We start from the raw sequence: 22491 nt of genomic DNA, 5'->3' as shown, positions 1-22491 counted from the left end.
TGAAGCGTCTGGGGTAAACCATGGAAAGCTGTGTTGTTATGTATATTTGATGTGTAGACGTGTATGTATATACATGTGTATGGGGGTGGGTTAGGCCATTTCTTTCGTCTGTTTCCTTCCGCTACCACGCAAACGCGGGACTCAGCGACAACGGAAATAAAAAGAAATATATATATATATATATATATATATATATATATATATATATATATATATATATATATATATATATATATATATATATATATATATATATATACATAATATATATATATATATATATATATATATATATATATATATATATATATATATATATATATATATATATATATATATATATATATATATATATATATATATATATATATATGTATATATTTGTATATATACATACGTATATATATATATATATATATATATATATATATATATATATATATATATATATATATATATATATATATATATATATATATATATATTTGTATATATACATACGTATATATATATATATATATATATATATATATATATATATATATATATATATATATATATATATATATATATATATATATATATTTTTTTTTTTTTTTTTTTATACTTTGTCGCTGTCTCCCGCGTTTGCGAGGTAGCGCAAGGAAACAGACGAAAGAAATGGCCCAACCCCCCCCCCATACACATGTACATACACACGTCCACACACGCAAATATACATACCTACACAGCTTTCCATGGTTTACCCCAGACGCTTCACATGCCTTGATTCAATCCACTGACAGCACGTCAACCCCTGTATACCACATCGCTCCAATTCACTCTATTCCTTGCCCTCCTTTCACCCTCCTGCATGTTCAGGCCCCGATCACACAAAATCTTTTTCACTCCATCTTTCCACCTCCAATTTGGTCTCCCTCTTCTCCTCGTTCCCTCCACCTCCGACACATATATCCTCTTGGTCAATCTTTCCTCACTCATTCTCTCCATGTGCCCAAACCATTTCAAAACACCCTCTTCTGCTCTCTCAACCACGCTCTTTTTATTTCCACACATCTCTCTTACCCTTACGTTACTTACTCGATCAAACCACCTCACACCACACATTGTCCTCAAACATCTCATTTCCAGCACATCCATCCTCCTGCGCACAACTCTATCCATAGCCCACGCCTCGCAACCATACAACATTGTTGGAACCACTATTCCCTCAAACATACCCATTTTTGCTTTCCGAGATAATGTTCTCGACTTCCACACATTTTTCAAGGCTCCCAAAATTTTCGCCCCCTCCCCCACCCTATGATCCACTTCCGCTTCCATGGTTCCATCCGCTGACAGATCCACTCCCAGATATCTAAAACACTTCACTTCCTCCAGTTTTTCTCCATTCAAACTCACCTCCCAATTGACTTGACCCTCAACCCTACTGTACCTAATAACCTTGCTCTTATTCACATTTACTCTTAACTTTCTTCTTCCACACACTTTACCAAACTCAGTCACCAGCTTCTGCAGTTTCTCACATGAATCAGCCACCAGCGCTGTATCATCAGCGAACAACAACTGACTCACTTCCCAAGCTCTCTCATCTCCAACAGACTTCATACTTGCCCCTCTTTCCAGGACTCTTGCATTTACCTCCCTAACATATATATATATATATATATATATATATATATATATATATACATATATATATATATATATATATATATATATATATATATATATATTTTTTTTTCTTTCAAACTATTCGCCATTTCCCGCGTTAGCGAGGTAGCGTTAAGAACAGAGGACTGGGCCTTTTTTGGAATATCCTCACCTGGCCCCCTCTGTTCCTTCTTTTGGAAAATTAAAAAAAAAAAAAAAACGAGAGGGGAGGATTTCCAGCCCCCCGCTCCCTCCCCTTTTAGTCGCCTTCTACGACACGCAGGGAATACGTGGGAAGTATTCTTAATCCCCTATCCCCAGGGATAATATATATATATATATATATATATATATATATATATATATATATATATATATATATATATATATATATATATATAAATATATATATATATATATATATATATATATATATATATATATATATATATATATATATATATATATATATATATATATATATATATATATATATATATATATAGATAGATATGTAAATATATATATATATATATATATATATATATATATATATATATATATATATATATATATATATATATATATATATATATATATATATATATATATATATATATATATATATATATATATATATATATATATATATATATATATATATATATATATATATATTCATATATACATATATGTATATATATATATATATATATATATATATATATATATATATATATATATATATATATATATATATATATATATATATATATGTATATATATATATATATATATATATATATATATATATATATATATATATATATATATATATATATGAATAAAGTGCATATGAACGCGCACCTTCGTAGTACATACAAACCTCCAACAGAGGATCGAACCTGGGACCCCTGTGAAAATGGAAGGCATGTAACCGCTAGGCTATGGGACCGTATAATAGGAAACAACTATTCGAAATACTGAGTACTCGAATACCCTTCGTCTCACAATGGTGAGCAACGGGGTCTTGTTCGGAAACAACCAAGTATTATTCCTATTATAAAGTCCCATAGCCTAGCGGTTAGCATGCCTGCCTATTGCACAGGGGTCCCATGTTCGATCCTGCCTGTTGGAGGTTTGTATGTTCTATGAAAGTGCGCGTTTATATGCACTATATATGTATTCATATACCTCCGCATTATACAGTTAGGTTCGCCAAAACGCTATCAGCTGGCTATGTGTGTCTGTTCGGAAACAACCAAATATAGACCCCGTTGCTCACCATTGTGAGACGAAGGATATTTAAGTACTCAGTATTTCGAATAGTTGTTTCCTATTATACAGTCCCATAGCCTAGCGGTTAGCATGCCTTCCATTTGCACAGGGGTCCCAGGTTCGATCCTGGCTGTTGGAGGTTTGTATGATATATATATATATATATATATATATATATATATATAGTAGTATGTTTGAGGAAAGGAACATGGATGTTTTGGCTCTGAGTGAAACGAAGCTCAAGGGTAAAGGGGAAGAGTGGTTTGGGAATGTCTGGGGAGTAAAGTCAGGGGTTAGTGAGAGGACAAGAGCAAGGGAAGGAGTAGCAATACTCCTGAAACAGGAGTTGTGGGAGTATGTGATAGAATGTAAGAAAGTAAATTCTCGATTAATATGGGTAAAACTGAAAGTTGATGGAGAGAGGTGGGTGATTATTGGTGCATATGCACCCGGGCATGAGAAGAAAGATCATGAGAGGCAAGTGTTTTGGGAGCAGCTGAATGAGTGTGTTAGTGGATTTGATGCACGAGACCGGATTATAGTGATGGGTGATTTGAATGCAAAGGTGAGTAATGTGGCAGTTGAGGGAATAATTGGTGTACATGGGGTGTTCAGTGTTGTAAATGGAAATGGTGAAGAGCTTGTAGATTTATATGCTGAAAAAGGACTGATGATTGGGAATACCTGGTTTAAAAAGCGAGATATACATAAGTATACTTATGTAAGTAAGAGAGAGGGCCAGAGAGCGTTATTGGATTACGTGTTAATTGACAGGCGTGCGAAAGAGGGACTTTTGGATGTTAATGTGCTGAGAGGTGCAACTGGAGGGATGTCTGATCATTATCTTGTGGAGGCTAAGGTGAAGATTTGTATGGGTTTTCAGAAAAGAAGAGTGAATGTTGGGGTGAAGAGGGTGGTGAGAGTAAGTGAGCTTGGGAAGGAGACCTGTGTGAGGAAGTACCAGGAGAGACTGAGTACAGAATGGAAAAATGTGAGAACAATGGAAGTAAGGGGAGTGGGGGAGGAATGGGATGTATTTAGGGAATCAGTGATGGATTGCGCAAAAGATTCTTGTGGCATGAGAAGAGTGGGAGGTGGGTTGATTAGAAAGGGTAGTGAGTGGTGGGATGAAGAAGTAAGAGTATTAGTGAAAGAGAAGAGAGAGGCATTTGGACGATTTTTGCAGGGAAAAAATGCAATTGAGTGGGAGATGTATAAAAGAAAGAGACAGGAGGTCAAGAGAAAGGTGCAAGAGGTGAGAAAAGGGCAAATGAGAGTTGGGGTGAGAGAGTATCATTAAATTTTAGGGAGAATAAAAAGATGTTCTGGAAGGAGGTAAATAAAGTGCGTAAGACAAGGGAGCAAATGGGAACTTCAGTGAAGGGCGCAAATGGGGAGGTGATAACAAGTAGTGGTGATGTGAGAAGGAGATGGAGTGAGTATTTTGAAGGTTTGTTGAATGTGTTTGATGATAGAGTGGCAGATATAGGGTGTTTTATCGAGGTGGTGTGCAAAGTGAGAGGGTTAGGGAAAATGATTTGGTAAACAGAGAAGAGGTAGTGAAAGCTTTGCGGAAGATGAAAGCCGGCAAGGCAGCAGGTTTGGATGGTATTGCAGTGGAATTTATTAAAAAAGGGGGTGACTGTATTATTGACTGGTTGGTCAGGTTATTTAATGTATGTATGACTCATGGTGAGGTGCCTAAGGATTGGCGGAATGCGTGCATAGTGCCATTGTACAAAGGCAAAGGGGATAAGAGTGAGTGCTCAAATTACAGAGGTATAAGTTTGTTGAGTATTCCTGGTAAATCATATGGGAGGGTATTGATTGAGAGGGTGAAGGCATGTACAGAGCATCAGATTGGGGAAGAGCAGTGTGGTTTCAGAAGTGGTAGAGGATGTGTGGATCAGGTGTTTGCTTTGAAGAATGTATGTGAGAAATACTTAGAAAAGCAAATGGATTTGTATGTAGCATTTATGGATCTGGAGAAGGCATATGATAGAGTTGATAGAGATGCTATGTGGAAGGTATTAAGAATATATGGTGTGGGAGGCAAGTTGTTAGAAGCAGTGAAAAGTTTTTATCGAGGATGTAAGGCATGTGTACGTGTAGGAAGAGAGGAAAGTGATTGGTTCTCAGTGAATGTAGGTTTGCGGCAGGGGTGTGTGATGTCTCCATGGTTGTTTAATTTGTTTATGGATGGGGTTGTTAGGGAGGTAAATGCAAGAGTTTTGGAAAGAGGGGCAAGTATGAAGTCTGTTGGGGATGAGAGAGCTTGGGAAGTGAGTCAGTTGTTGTTCGCTGATGATACAGCGCTGGTGGCTGATTCATGTGAGAAACTGCAGAAGCTGGTGACTGAGTTTGGTAAAGTGTGTGGAAGAAGAAAGTTAAGAGTAAATGTGAATAAGAGCAAGGTTATTAGGTACAGTAGGGTTGAGTTTCAAGTAAATTGGGAGGTGAGTTTGAATGGAGAAAAACTGGAGGAAGTGAAGTGTTTTAGATATCTGGGAGTGGATGTGGCAGCGGATGGAACCATGGAAGCGGAAGTGGATCATAGGGTGGGGGAGGGGGCGAAAATTCTGGGAGCCTTGAAGAATGTGTGGAAGTCGAGAACATTATCTCGGAAAGCAAAAATGGGTATGTTTGAAGGAATAGTGGTTCCAACAATGTTGTATGGTTGCGAGGCGTGGGCTATGGATAGAGTTGTGCGCAGGAGGATGGATGTGCTGGAAATGAGATGTTTGAGGACAATGTGTGGTGTGAGGTGGTTTGATCGAGTGAGTAACGTAAGGGTAAGAGATATGTGTGGAAATAAAAAGAGCGTGGTTGAGAGAGCAGAAGATGGTGTTTTGAAGTGGTTTGGGCACATGGAGAGAATGAGTGAGGAAAGATTGACCAAGAGGATATATGTGTCGGAGGTGGAGGGAACGAGGAGAAGAGGGAGACGAAATTGGAGGTGGAAAGATGGAGTGAAAAAGATTTTGTGTGATCGGGGCCTGAACATGAAGGAGGGTGAAAGGAGGGCAAGGAATAGAGTGAATTGGAGCGATGCGGTATACCGGGGTTGACGTGCTGTCAGTGGATTGAATCAAGGCATGTGAAGCGTCTGGGGTAAACCATGGAAAGCTGTGTAGGTATGTATATTTGCGTGTGTGGACGTATGTATATACATGTGTATGGGGGGGGGGTTGGGCCATTTCTTTCGTCTGTTTCCTTGCGCTACCTCGCAAACGCGGGAGACAGCGACAAAGTATAATAAAAAATAAAATGATATATATATATTATATATATATATATATATATATATATATATATATATATATATATATATATATATATGTATATATATATATATATATATATATTGCTTTGTTGCTGTCTCCCGCGTTTCCGAGGTAGCGCAAGGAAACAGACGAAAGAAATAGCCCAACCCACCCCCATACACATGTATATAGACCCATGTCCACACACGCAAATATACATACCTATACATCTCATTGTACACATATATATACACACACACATACATACATATATACCCATGCACACAATTCACACTGTATGACTTTATTCATTTCCATCGGCACCTCGCCACACATGGAATACCATCCCCCTCCCCCTTCATGTGTGCGGGTTAGTGCTAGGAAAAGACAGCATAGGCCTCATTCGTTCACACTCAGTCTCTAGCTGTCATGCAATAATGCCCGAAACCACAGCTCCCTTTCCACATCCAGGCCCCACACACCTTTCCATGGTTATGGTTTACTCCAGACGCTTCACATACACTGATTCAATCCAGTAACAGCACGTCAGCCCGGTATACCACATCGATCAAAGTCACTCCATTCCTTGCCCGCCTTTCACCCTCCTGCATGTTCAGGCCCCGATCACTCAAAATCTTTTTCACTCCATCTTTCCACCTCCAATTTGGTCTCCCAATCCTCCTCGTTCCCTCCAACTACGACACATATATCCTCTTGGTCAATCTTTCCTCACTCATTCTCTCCATGTGCCCAAACAATTTCAAAACACCCTCTTCTGCTCTCTCAACCACGCTCTTTTTATTTCCACACATCTCTCTTACCCTTACATTACTTACTCGATCAAACCACCTCACACCAAACATTGTCCTCAAACATCTCATTTCCAGCACATCCACACTCATGCGCACAACTCTATCCATAGCCCACGCCTCGCAACCATACAACATTGTTGGAGCCACTATTCCTTCAAACTTACACATTTTTGCTTTCCGAGATAATGTTCTCGACTTCCACACATTCTTCAAGGCTCCCAGGATTCTCGCCTCCTCCCCCACCCTATGATTCACTTCCGCTTTTATGGTTCCATCCGCTGCCAGATCAACTCCCAGATATCTAAAACACTTTACTTCCTCCAGTTTTTCTCCATTCAAACTTACCTCCCAGTTGACTTGACCCTCAACCCTAGTGTACCTAATAACCTTGTTCTTATTCACATTTACTCTTAACTTTCTTCTTTCACACACTTTACCAAACTCAGTCACCAGCTTCTGCAGTTTCTCATGTGAATCAGCCACCAGTGCTGTATCATCAGCGAACAACAACTAACTCACTTTCCAAGCTCTCTCATCCACTGCAGACTTCATTCTTGCCCCTCTTTCCAAAACTCTTGCATTCACCTCCCAACCAACCCCTCCATAAAGAAATTAAACAACCATGGAGACATCACACACCCCTGCCGCAAACCTACATTCACTGAAAACCAATCGCTTCCTCTCTTCCTACACGTACACATGCCTTACATCCTCGAAAAAAAACTTTTCACTGCTTCTAACAACTTGCCACCCACAACATATATTTTTGATAAATTCCACAGAGCATCTCTATCAGCTTTATCATATGCCTTCTCCAGATCCATAAATGCTACATATAAATCCATTTGCTTTTCTAAGTATTTCTCACATACATTCTTCAAAGTAAACACCTGATCCACACATCCTCTACCACCTCTGAAACCACACTGCTCTTCTCCAATCTGATGCTCTATACATGCCATCACCCTCTCAATCAATACCCTCCCATATAATTTACCAGGAATACTCAACAAACTTATACCTCTGTAATTTGAGCACTCACTCTTATCCCCTTTGCCTTTGTACAATGGCACTATGCACGCATTTCGCCAATCCTCAGGCACCTCACCATGAGTCATACATACATTAAATAACCTTACCAACCAGTCAACAATACAGTCACCCCCTTTTTTAAAAAATTCCACTGCAATACCATCCAAACCTGCTGCCTTGCCGGCTTTCATCTTCCGCAAAGCTTTTACTACCTCTTCTCTGTTTACCAAATCATTTTCCCCAACCCTCTTGCACACTACCTCGACCAAGACACCGTATATCTGCCACTCTATCATCAAACACATTCAACAAACCTTCAAAATACTCACTCCATCTCCTTCTCATATCACCACTACTTGCTATCACCTCCCCATTACCGCCCTTTACTGAAGTTCCCATATGCTCCCTTGTCTTACGCACTTTATTTACCTCCTTCCAGAACATCTTTTTATTCTCCCTAAAATTTAATGATACTCTCTCACCCCAACTCTCATTTGCCCTTTTTTTCACCTCTTGCACCTTTCTCTTGACCTCCTGTCTCTTTCTTTTATACATCTCCCACTCAATTGCATATTTTCCCTGCAAAAATCGTCCAAATGCCTCTCTCTTCTCTTTCACTAATAATCTTATTTCTTCATCCCACCACTCACTACCCTTTCTAATCAACCCACCTCCCACTCTTCTCATGCCACAAGCATCTTTTGCGCAATCCATCACTGCTTCCCTAAATACATCCCATTCCTCCCCCACTCCCCTTGCTTCCATTGTTCTCACCTTTTTCCATTCTGTACTCAGTCTCTCCTGGTACTTCCTCACACAAGTCTCCTTCCCAAGCTCACTTACTCTCACCACCCTCTTCACCCCAACATTCACTCTTCTTTTCAGAAAACCCATACAAATCTTCACCTTAGCCTCCACAAGATAATGATCAGACATCCCTCCAGTTGCACCTCTCAGCACATTTACATCCAAAAGTCTCTCTTTCGCGAGCCTGTCAATTAACACGTAATCCAATAACGCTCTCTGGCCATCTCTCCTACTTACATACGTATACTTATGTATATCTCGCTTTTTAAACCAGGTATTCCCAATCACCAGTCTTTTTTCAGCACATAAATCTACAAGCTCTTCACCATTTTCATTTACAACACTGAACACCCCATGTATAACAATTTTTGCCTCAATTGCCACATTACTCACCTTTGCATTCAAATAACCCATCACTATAACTCCGTCTCGTGCATCGAAACCACTAACACACTCATTCATCTGCTCCGAAAACACTTGCCTCTCATGATCTTTCTTCTCATACCCAGGTTCATATGCACCAATAATCACCCATCTCTCTCCATCAACTTTCAGTTTTACCCATATTAATCGAGAATTTACTTTCTTACATTCTATCACATACTCCCACAACTCTTGTATCAGGAGTACTGCTACTCCTTCCCTTGCTCTTGTCCTCTCACTAACCCCGGACTTTACTCCCAAGACATTCTCAAACCACTCTTCCCCTTTACCCTTGAGCTTCGTTTCACTCAGAGCCAAAACATCCAGGTTCCTGTCCTCAAACATACTACCTATCTCTCCTATTTTCACATCTTGATTACATCCACACACATTTAGACACCCCAACCTGAGTCTACGAGGAGGATGAGCACTCCACTCGAGACTCCTTCTGTTTCCCATTTTTTTAGAAAGATAAAGACACAAAGAGGAAAGTTTATTTATGTATATATATATATATATATATATATATATATATATATATATATATATATATATATATATATATATATATATATATATATAGATATATATATATATATATATATATATATATATATATATATATATATATATATATATATATATATATATATATATATATATATATATATATATATATATATATATATATATATATGTATCTATATATATATATATATATATATATATATATATATATATATATATATATATATATATATATATATATATATATATATATATATATACATAAATAAACTTTCCCATCCTAGGATCTCATTGTCTGGGGCACTTGCTGCAACTAGGAAGCTTACTATAGCCAGCAGGTGGGATCACAGGTCAAGAACTATGTTTTGTGTGTGTCTTTGAGAAGAAAATGCACGACAGTTGAGAAGTTGTTACTGGACTTCATCTGCATTAGGCTACACTGCAGATGTGAAGGCTCTTTTAGCGTGGTTGTATCCTTGTGACAGGACGAAGACCTCACAACAAAGGAAGCCATCATTTCTCTACTAATGATTTTAGTTCAACCTGGGAGCTTCAGAAGCTCTGTAAAAGTGATTATAAGGTTGTGTAACATTGATGATAAATTAATATACACCTGGGGTTATATATTATTATTAATAGAATAATGTACATGTGTATATATGTATATGTCTGTGTGTGTATATATATGTATATATTGAGATGTATAGGTATGTATATTTGCGAGTGTGGACATGTATGTATATACATGTGTATGTGGGTGGGTTGGGCCATTCTTTTGTCTGTTTCCTTGCGCTACCTCGCTAATGCGGGAGACAGCGACAAAGTAAAATGAATATGAATATAAATAAAATAAAAAGTTCACTGTCCAGTATGGAATTTGCATCTCAGGCATGGGGGTGGGGGTCCTTGTGATATGAATCAGTTTTTAATGTTGGAGAGATGGGTGGTGTTCAGAATGCAGATGAGAAAGTGTAACTTGTGTATGCCTTTGGAGTAGTTCATCTAGTGGATGTTAGGCCATCCTCCTGAGTGCTAAAAGAACCGTACAGAGAGGGATCCTGGGGAAGGAAAGAAAGGTGTTTATATATATATATATATATATATATATATATATATATATATATATATATATATATATATATATATATATATATATATATATATATATATATATATATATATATATATATATATATATATATATATATATATATATATATATATATATATATATATATATATATATATATATATATATATATATATATATATATATATATATATATATATATATATATATATATATATATATATATATATATATATATATATATATATATATATATATATATATATATATATATATATATATATATATATATATATATATATATATATATATATATATATATATATATATATATATATATATATATATATATGTATATATATATTTTTTTTTTTTTTTTGCTTTGTCGCTGTCTCCCGCGTTTGCGAGGTAGCGCAAGGAAACAGACGAAAGAAATGGCCCAACCCACCCCCATACACATTTATATACATACGTCCACACACGCAAATATACATACCTACACAGCTTTCCATGGTTTACCCCAGACGCTTCACATGCCCTGATTCAATCCACTGACAGCACGTCAACCCCGGTATACCACATCGCTCCAATTCACTCTATTCCTTGCCCTCCTTTCACCCTCCTGCATGTTCAGGCCCCGATCACACAAAATCTTTTTCACTCCATCTTTCCACCTCCAATTTGGTCTTCCTCTTCTCCTCGTTCCCTCCACCTCCGACACCTATATCCTCTTGGTCAATCTTTCCTCACTCATTCTCTCCATGTGCCCAAACCATTTCAAAACACCCTCTTCTGCTCTCTCAACCACGCTCTTTTTATTTCCACACATCTCTCTTACCCTTACGTTACTTACTCGATCAAACCACCTTACACCACACATTGTCCTCAAACATCTCATTTCCAGCACATCCATCCTCCTACTCACAACTGTATCCATAGCCCACGCCTCGCAACCATACAACATTGCTTGAACCACTATTCCTTCAAAAATACCCATTTCTCCTTTCGGACATAATGTTCTCGACTTCCGCACATTCTTAAAGGCTCCCAGAATTTTCGCCCCCTCCCCCACCCTATGATCAACTTCCGCTTCCATGGTTCCATCTGCTGCCAGATCCACTCCCAAATATCTAAAACACTTCACCTCCTCCACTTTTTCTCCATTCAAACTTACCTCCCAATTGACTTGACACTCAAACATACTGTACCTTTCTTCTTTCACACACTTTACCAAACTCAGTCACCAGCTTCTGCAATTTCTCACATGAATCAGCCACCAGCGCTGTATCATCAGCGAACAACAACTGACTCACTTCCCAAGCTCTCTCATCCACAACAGACTTCATATTTGCCCCTCTTTCCAAAACTCTTGCATTTACCTCCCTAACAACCCCATCCATAAACAAATTAAACAACCATGGAGACATCACACACCCCTGCCGCAAACCTACATTCACTGAGAACCAATCACTTTTCTCTCTTCCTACACGTACACATGCCTTACATCCTCGATAAAAACTTTTCACTGCTTCTAACAACTTGCCTCCCACACCATATATTCTTAATACCTTCCACAGAGCATCTCTATCAACTCTATCATATGCCTTCTCCAGATCCATAAATGCTACATACAAATCCATTTGCTTTTCTAAGTATTTCTCACGTACATTCTTCAAAGCAAACACCTGATCCACACATCCTCTACCATTTCTGAAACCACACTGCTCTTCCCCAATCTGATGCTCTGTACATGCCATCACCCTCTCAATCAATACCCTCCCATATAATTTACCAGGAATACTCAACAAACTTATACCTCTATGATTTGAGCACTCACTCTTATCCCCTTTGCCTTTTTACAATGACAATATGCACGCATTCCGCCAATCCTCAGGCACCTCACCATGAGTCAATAATACAGTCACCCCCTTTTTTAATAAATATCACTGCAATACCATCCAAACCTGCTGCATTGCCGGCTTTCATCCTCCGCAAAGCTTTCACTACCTCTTCTCTGTTTACTAAATCATTTTCCCTAACCCTCTCACTTTGCACACCACCTCGACCAAAACACCCTATATCTGCCACTCTGTCATCAAACACATTCAACAAACCTTCAAAATACTCACTCCATGTCCTTCTCACATCACCACTACTTGTTATCACGTCCCATTTGCGCCCTTCACTGAAGTTTCCATTTGCTCCCTTGTCTTACGCACTTTACTTACCTCCCTCCAGAACATCTTTTTATTCTCCCTAAAATTTAATGATACTCACTCACCCCAACTCTCATTTACCCTCTTTTTCACCTCTTGCACCTTTCTCTTGACCTCCTGTCTCTTTCTTTTATACGTATCCCATTCAACTGCATTTTTTTCCTGCAAAAATCGTCCAAATGCCTCTCTCTTCTCTTTCACTAATAATCTTACTTCTTCATCCCACCACTCACTACCCTTTTCTAATCAACCCACCTCTCACTCTTCTCATGCCACATGCATCTTTTGCGCAATCCATCACTGATTCCCTAAATACATCCTATTCCTCCCCCACTCCCCATACTTCCATTTTTCTCACCTTTTTCCATTCTGTACTCAGTCTCTCCTGGTACTTCCTCACACAAGTCTCCTTCCCAAGCTCACTTACTCTCACCACCCTCTTCACCCCATCATTCACTCTTCTTTTCTGAAAACCGATACAAATCTTCACCTTAGCCTCCACAAGATAATGATCAGACATCCCTCCAGTTGCACCTCTGAGCACATTAACATCCAAAAGTCTCTCTTCCGTGCGCCTGTCATTTAACACATAATCCAATAACGCTCTCTGGCCATCTCTCCTACTTACATAAGTATACTTATGTATATCTCGCTTTTTAAACAAGGTATTCCCAATATATATAGGTATTCCCCATATATACCTTTCTTTCGTTCATACTATTCGCCATTTCCCAAGATAGCGAGGTGGCGCTAAGAAAAGAGGACTGGGGCTTTGAGGGAATATCCTCACCTAGCCCCCTTCTCTGTCCCTTCTTTTGGAAAATTAAAAATCCGATAGAGGAGGATCTCCAGCCCCCCGCCTCCCTTCCCTTTTAGTCGCCTTCTACGACATATATATATATATATATATATATATATATATATATATATATATATATATATATATATATATATATATATATATATATATATATATATATATATATATATATATATATATATATATATATATATATATATATATATATATATATATACATATATATATATTCTTTCTTTCTTTCAAACTATTCGCCATTTCCCGCATTAGCGAGGTAGCGTTAAGAACAGAGGAGTGGGCCTTTGAGGGAATACCCTCACCTGGCCCAATTCTCTGTTCCTTCTTTTGGAAAATTAAAAAAAAACGAGAGGGGAGGATTTCCAGCCCCCCGCTCCCTCCCCTTTTAGTCGCCTTCTACGACATGCAGGGAATACGTGGGAAGTATTCTTTCTCCCCTATCCCCAGGGAATATATATATATATATATATATATATATATATATATATATATATATATATATATATATATATATATATATATATATATATATATATATATATATATATATATATATATCTTTCTTTCTTTCAAACTATTCGCCATTTCCCGCATTAGCGAGGTAGCGTTAAGAACAGAGGAGTGGGCCTTTGAGGGAATACCCTCACCTGGCCCAATTCTCTATTCTTTCTTTTGGAAAATTAAAAAAAAACGAGAGGGGGGGATTTCCATCCCCCCCTCCCTCCCCTTTTAGTCGCCTTCTACGACATGCAGGGAATACGTGGGAAGTATTCTTTCTCCCCTATCCCCAGGGAATATATATATATATATATATATATATATATATATATATATATATATATATATATATATATATATATATATATATATATATATAATCTTTTTTTTCTTTTTTTGCGTTGTCGCTGTCTCCCGCGTTTGCAAGGTAGCGCAAGGAAACAGACGAAAGAAATGGCCCAGCCCACCCCCATATACATGTATATACATATGTCCAAACACGCATAGTATACATACCTACGCAGCCTTCCATGGTTTACCCCAGACGCTTCACATGCCCTGATTCAATCCACTGACAGCACGTCAACCCCGGTATACCACATCGATCCAATTCACTCTATTCCTTGCCCTCCTTTCACCCTCCTTCATGTTCAGGCCCCGATCACACAAAATCTTTTTCACTCCATCTTTCCACCTCCAATTTGGTCTCCCACTTCTCCTCGTTCCCTCCACCTCCGACATATATATCCTCTTGGTCAATCTTTCCTCACTCATTCTCTCCATGTGCCCAAACCATTTCAAAACACCCTCTTCTGCTCTCTCAACCACGCTCTTTTTATTTCCACACATCTCTCTTACCCTTACGTTACTTACTCGATCAAACCACCTCACAATCAAACCACCCTCAGGCCCCGATCACACAAAATCTTTTTCACTCCATCTTTCCACCTCCAATTTGGTCTCCCACTTCTCGCTCCCTCCACCTCCGACACATATATCCTCTTGGTCAAAATTTCCTCACTCATTCTCTCCATGTGTCCAAACCACTAAAAAGCACCCTCTTCTGCTCTCTCAACCACGCTCTTTTTATTTCCACACATCTCTCTTACCCTTACGTTAATTACTCGATCAAACCACCTCACACCACACATTGTCCTCAAACATCTCATTTCCAGCTCATCCATCCTCCTGCGCACAACTCTATCCATAGCCAACGTGTCGCAACCATACAACATTGTTGGAACCACTATTTCTTCAAACATACTCTTTTTTGCCTTCCGACATAATGTTTTCGACTTCCACACATTCTTCAAGGCTCCCAGAATTTTCGCCCCCTCCCCCACCCTATGATCCACTTCCGCTTCCATGGTTCCATCCGCTGCCAGATCCACTCCCAGATATCTAAAACACTTTACTTCCTCCAGTTTTTCTCCATTCAAACTTACCTTCCAATTGACTTGACCCTCAACCCTACTGTACCTAATAACCTTGCTCTTATTCATATTTACTCTTAACTTTCTTCTTTCACACACTTTACCAAACTCAGTCACCAGCTTCTGCAGTTTCTCACATGAATCAGCCACGAGCGCTGTATCATCAGCGAACAACAAATGGCTCACTTCCCAAGCTCTCTCATCCCCAATATACTTCATACTTTCCCCTCTTTCCAAAACTCTTGCATTCACCTCCCTAACAACCCCATCCATAAACAAATTAAACAACCATGGAGACATCACACACCCCTGCCGTAAACCTACATTCACTGAGAACCAATCACTTTCCTCTCTTCCTACACGTACACATGCCTTACATCCTCGATAAAAACTTTTCACTGCTTCTAACAACTTGCCTCCCACACCATATATTCTTAATACCTTCCACAGAGCATATCTATCAACTCTATCATATGCCTTCTCCAGATCCATAAATGCTACATAAAAATCCATTTGCTTTTCTAAGTATTTCTCACATACATTCTTCAAAGCAAACACCTGATCCACACATCCTCTACCACTTTTGAAACCACACTGCTCTTCCCCAGTCTGATGCTCTGTATATGCCTTCACCCTCTCAATCAATACCCTCCCATACATATATATATATATATATATATATATATATATATATATATATATATATATATATATATATATATATATATATATATATTTTGGCTTTGTCGCTGTCTCCCGCGTTTGCGAGGTAGCGCAAGGAAACACACGAAAGAAATGGCCCAACCCACCCCTATACACATGTATATACATACATCCACACACGCAAGTATACATACCTACACAGCTTTCCATGGTTTACCCCAGACGCTTCACATGCTCTGATTCAACCCACTGACAGCACGTCAACCCCGGTATACCACATCGATCCAATTCAATCTATTCCTTGCCCTCCTTTCAGCCTCATTCATGTTCGTTCCCCGATCACACAAAATCTTTTTCACTCCATCTTTCCACCTCCAATTTGGTCTCCCACTTCTCCTCGTTCCCTCCACCTCCGACACATATCCTCTTGGTCAATCTTTCCTCACTCATTCTCTCCATGTGCCCAGACAATTTCAAAACACCCTCTTCTGCTCTCTCAACCACGCTCTTTTTATTTCCACACATCTCTCTTACCCTTACGTTACTTACTCGATCAAACCACCTCACACCACACATTGTCCTCAAACATCTCATTTCCAGCACATCCATGCTCCTGCGCACAACTCTATCCATAGCCCACGCCTCGCAACCATACAACATTGTTGGAACCACTATTCCTTCAAACATACCCATTTTTGCTTTCCGAGATAATGTTCTCGACTTCCACACATTCTTCAAGGCTCCCAGAATTTTCGCCCCCTCCCCCACCCTATGATCCACTTCCGCTTCCATGGTTCCATCCGCTGCCAGATCCACTCCCAGATATCTAAAACACTTTACTTCCTCCAGTTTTTCTCCATTCAAACTTAACTCTCAGTTGACTTGACCCTCAACCCTACTGTGCCTAATAACCTTGCTCTTATTCACATTTACCATTAACTTTCTTCTTTCACACTCTTTACCAAACTCAGTCACCAGCTTCTGCAGTTTCTCACATGAATCAGCCATCAGCGCTGTATCATCAGCGGACAACAACTGACTCACTTCCCAAGCTCTCTCATCCCCAACAGACTTCATACTTTATATATATATATATATATATATATATATATATATATATATATATATATATATATATATATATATATATATATATATATATATATATATATCCTCGATAAAAACTTTTCACTGCTTCTAACAACTTGCCTCCCACACCATATATTCTTAATACCTTCCACAGAGCATCTCTATCAACTCTATCATATGCCTTCTCCAGATCCATAAATGCTACATACAAATCCATTTGCTTTTCTAAGTATTTCTCACATACATTCTTCAAAGCAAACACCTGATCCACACATCCTCTACCACTTCTGAAACCACACTGCTCTTCCCCAATCTGATGCTCTGTACATGCCTTCACCCTCTCAATCAATACCCTCCCATATAATTTACCAGGAATACTCAACAAACTTATACCTCTGTAATTTGAGCACTCACTCTTATCCCCTTTGCCTTTGTACAATGGCACTATGCACGCATTCCGCCAATCCTCAGGCACCTCACCATGAGTCATACATACATTAAATAACCTTACTAACCAGTCAACAATACAGTCACCCCCTTTTTTAATAAATTCCACTGCAATACCATCCAAACCTGCTGCCTTGCCGGCTTTCATCTTCCGCAAAGCTTTTACTACCTCTTCTCTGTTTACCAAATCATTTTCCCTAACCCTCTCACTTTGTACACCACCTCGACCCAAACATCCTATATCTGCCACTTTGTCATGAGACACATTCAACAAACCTTCAAAATACTCATTCCATCTCCTTCTCACATCACCACTACTTGTTATCACCTGTTAGAAGCAGTGAAAAGTTTTTATCGAGGATGTAAGTCATGTGTACGTGTAGGAAGAGAGGAAAGTGATTGGTTCTCAGTGAATGTAGGTTTGCGGCAGGGGTGTGTGATGTCTCCATGGTTGTTTAATTTGTTTATGGATGGGGTTGTTAGGGAGGTAAATGCAAGAGTCTTGGAAAGAGTGGCAAGTATGAAGTCTGTTGGGGATGAGAGAGCTTGGGAAGTGAGTCAGTTGTTGTTCGCTGATGATACAGCGCTGGTGGCGGATTCATGTGAGAAACTGCAGAAGCTGGTGACGGAGTTTGATAAAGTGTGTGGAAGAAGAAAGTTAAGAGTAAATGTGAATAAGAGCAAGGTTATTAGGTACAGTAGGGTTGAGGGTCAAGTCAATTGGGAGGTGAGTTTGAATGGAGAAAAACTGGAGGAAGTGAAGTGTTTTAGATATCTGGGAGTGGATCTGTCAGCGGATGGAACCATGGAAGCGGAAGTGGATCATAGGGTGGGGGAGGGGGCGAAAATTTTGGGAGCCTTGAAAAATGTGTGGAAGTCGAGAACATTATCCCGGAAAGCAAAAATGGGTATGTTTGAAGGAATAGTGGTTCCAACAATGTTGTATGGTTGCGAGGCGTGGGCTATGGATAGAGTTGTGCGCAAGAGGATGGATGTGCTGGAAATGAGATGTTTGAGGACAATGTGTGGTGTGAGGTGGTTTGATCGAGTAAGTAATGTAAGGGTAAGAGAGATGTGTGGAAATAAAAAGAGCGTGGTTAAGAGGGCAGAAGAGGGTGTTTTGAAATGGTTTGGGCAAATGGAGAGAATGAGTGAGGAAAGATTGACCAAGAGGATATATGTGTAGGAGGTGGAGGGAACGAGGAGAAGTGGGAGACCAAATTGGAGGTGGGGGACGGCGACGGGGCAAAGTGAATAAATAGATAAATATATATAGGGGAGAAAGAATACTTCCCACGTATTCCCTGCATGTCGTAGAAGGCGACTAAAAGGGAAGGGAGCGGGAGGCTGGAAATCCTCCCCTCTCATTTTTTTTTAAATTTTCCAAAAGAAGGAACAGAGGAGGGGGCCATATGAGGATATTCCCTCAAAGGCCCAGTCCTCTGTTCTTAACGCTACCTCGCTAATGCGGGAAATGGCGAATAGTATGAAAAAAAAATATATATATATATATATATATATATATATATATATTTTTTTTTCATACTATTCGCCATTTCCCGCATTAGCGAGGTAGCGTTAAGAACAGAGGACTGGGCCTTTGAGGGAATATCCTCATATGGCCCCCTCCTCTGTTCCTTCTTTTGGAAAATTTAAAAAAAAATGAGAGGGGAGGATTTCCAGCCTCCCGCTCCCTTCCCTTTTAGTCGCCTTCTACGACATGCAGGGAATACGTGGGAAGTATTCTTTCTCCCCTATATATATTTATCTATTTATTCACTTTGCCCCGTCGCCGTCCCCCACCTCCAATTTGGTCTCCCACTTCTCCTCGTTCCCTCCACCTCCTACACATATATCCTCTTGGTCAATCTTTCCTCACTCATTCTCTCCATTTGCCCAAACCATTTCAAAACACCCTCTTCTGCCCTCTTAACCACGCTCTTTTTATTTCCACACATCTCTCTTACCCTTACATTACTTACTCGATCAAACCACCTCACACCACACATTGTCCTCAAACATCTCATTTCCAGCACATCCACCCTTCTGCGCACAACTCTATCCATACCCCACGCCTCGCAACCATACAACATTGTTGGAACCACTATTCCTTCAAACATACCCATTTCTGCTTTCCGAGATAATGTTCTCGACTTCCACACATTCTTCAAGGCTCCCAGGATTTTCGCCCCCTCCCCCACCCTATGATTCACTTCCGCTTCCATGGTTCCATCCGCTGCCAGATCCACTCTCAGATATCTAAAACACTTTACTTCCTCCTGTTTATCTCCATTTAAACTTACCTCCCAATTGACTTGACCCTCAACCCTACTGTACCTAATAACCTTGCTCTTATTTACATTTACTCTTAACTTTCTTCTTTCACACACTTTACAAAATTCAGTCACCAGCTTCTGCAGTTTCTCACATGAATCAGCCACCAGCGCTATATCATCAGCGAACAACAACTGACTCACTTCCCAAGCTCTCTCATCCACAACAGACTTCATACTTAACCCTCCTTCCAAAACTCTTGCATTCACCTCCCTAACAACCCCATCCATAAACAAATTAAACAACCATGGAGACATCACACACCCCTGCCGCAAACCTACATTCACTGAGAACCAATCACTTATATATTTCTTTCTTTCAAACTATTCGCCATTTCCCGCACCAGCGAGGTAGCGTTAAGAACAGTGGACTGGGCCTTTGAGGGAATACCCTCACCTGGCCCAATTCTCTGTTCCTTCTTTTGGAAAATTAATATATATATATAAAGGGTAATGGTGGGTTGAAGGAGTCAGATTGTTAGTGAAAGAGAAGAGAAAGGCAAGTGGATGATTTTTGCATGGAAATATTGCAAATGACTAGGAGATTCATTAAATAAAGAGGCAAGAAGCCAAGAAAAAGGTGTAAGTGGTGAAAAAGAGGGCAAATGAGAGTTGGGTTGAGAGAGTATCATAAATTTTCGTTAGAGTAAAAAGATGTTTTACAAGGAGGTAAATAAAGTGTGTAAGACAAGAGAACAATTTGGAACATCGATGAAAAGGGATAACGGGGAGGTAATAACAAGTAATGTTGAAATGAGAAGGAGATGGAGTGAGAATTTTGAAGGCTTGTTGAATGTGTTTGATGATTGAGTGGCAGATATAGGATCAGGGAGAATGATTTGATAAATAGAGAAGAGGTACTGAAAGCTTTCAGGAAAATGAAATCCGGCAAAGCGGCTGGTTTGCATGGTATTGCAGTGGAATATATTAAAAAAGGGTGGTGACTGTGTTGATAACTGGTTGGAAAGGATATTGAATGTATCTACTATTCATGGTGAAGTGCCTAAGGATTGGCGGAATGCATGCATAGTGCCATTGTACAAAGGCAAACGGGATAAAGGTGAGTGTTCAAATTACAGAGGTATAAGTTTGTTGAGTATTCCTGGGAAATTATATGGGAGGTTATTGATTGAAAGGGTCAAGGCATGTACAGAGCATCAGATTGGGGAAGAGCAGTGTGGTTTCAGAGGTGGTAGAGGATGTGCGGATGTTTGTTTTGAAGAATGTATGTGACAAATACTTAGAAAAACAGATGGGTTTCTTTATAGCATTTATGGATCTGGAGAAGGCATATGAGTTAATACAGATGTTCTGTGGAAGGTATAAAGTGTATATAGTGCGGGAGGCAGGTTGGTAGAAGCAGTGAAAAGTTTTTATCGATGATGTACGGCACGTGTATGAGTTGGAAGGGAGGAAAGTGATTGGTTCTCAGTGAGTGTCAGTTTGCGGCAGGGGTGCATGATGTCTCCATTGCTGGTTAATTTGTTTATGGATGTGGATGTTAGGGAGGTGAATGCAGGAGTTTTGGCGAGAGGGGCAAGTATGCAGTCTGTTGTGGATGAGGGGGCTTGGGAAGTGAGTCAGTTGTTGTTCGCTGATGATGCAGCGCTGGTGGCTGATTCGTGTTAGAAACTGCAGAAGCTGGTGACTGAATTTCGTAAAGTGCGTGAAAGAAAAAAACTGAGTATATGTGAACAAGAGCAAGGTTATTAGGTACTATAGCGTTGAGGACAAGTCAAGTGGGAGGTAGGTTTGAATGGAGAAAACTGGAGGAAGTAAAGTGTTTTAGATATCTGGGAGTGGATCTGGCAGCGGATGGAACCAAGGAAGCGGAAGTGAATCATAGGGTGGGGGAGGGGGCTAAGGTTCTGGGAGCGTTGAAGAATGTGTGAAGTGCGAGAATGTTATCTCGGAAAGCAAAAATGGGTATGTTTGAAGGAATAGTGGTTCCAACAATATATATGGATGAGAGGCATGGCTATAGATAGGGCTGTGCGGAGGAGAGTGGATATGCTCGAATTGAGATGGTGGAGGACAATATGTCGTGCGAGGTGGTTTGATCAAGTAAGTAATGAAATGGTAAGAGAG

The 22491-nt window shown here is 39.3% G+C and overlaps 1 long non-coding RNA gene across 1 annotated transcript in view; it reads left to right on the top strand.

Annotated features, from left to right (window-relative positions):
- Window positions 1-22491, top strand: part of LOC139764964 (uncharacterized) — a 34670-nt gene that overhangs the window by 6730 nt on the left and 5449 nt on the right. The gene's annotated exons all lie outside the window — the stretch shown is intronic.

This window comes from Panulirus ornatus, chromosome 52 (genome assembly GCF_036320965.1).
Source record: "Panulirus ornatus isolate Po-2019 chromosome 52, ASM3632096v1, whole genome shotgun sequence".
In the NCBI taxonomy this organism is placed as follows: domain Eukaryota; kingdom Metazoa; phylum Arthropoda; class Malacostraca; order Decapoda; family Palinuridae; genus Panulirus; species Panulirus ornatus.
Note: the sequence above shows the minus strand (reverse complement) of the source record. Positions and strands in the feature narration are given on the sequence as shown.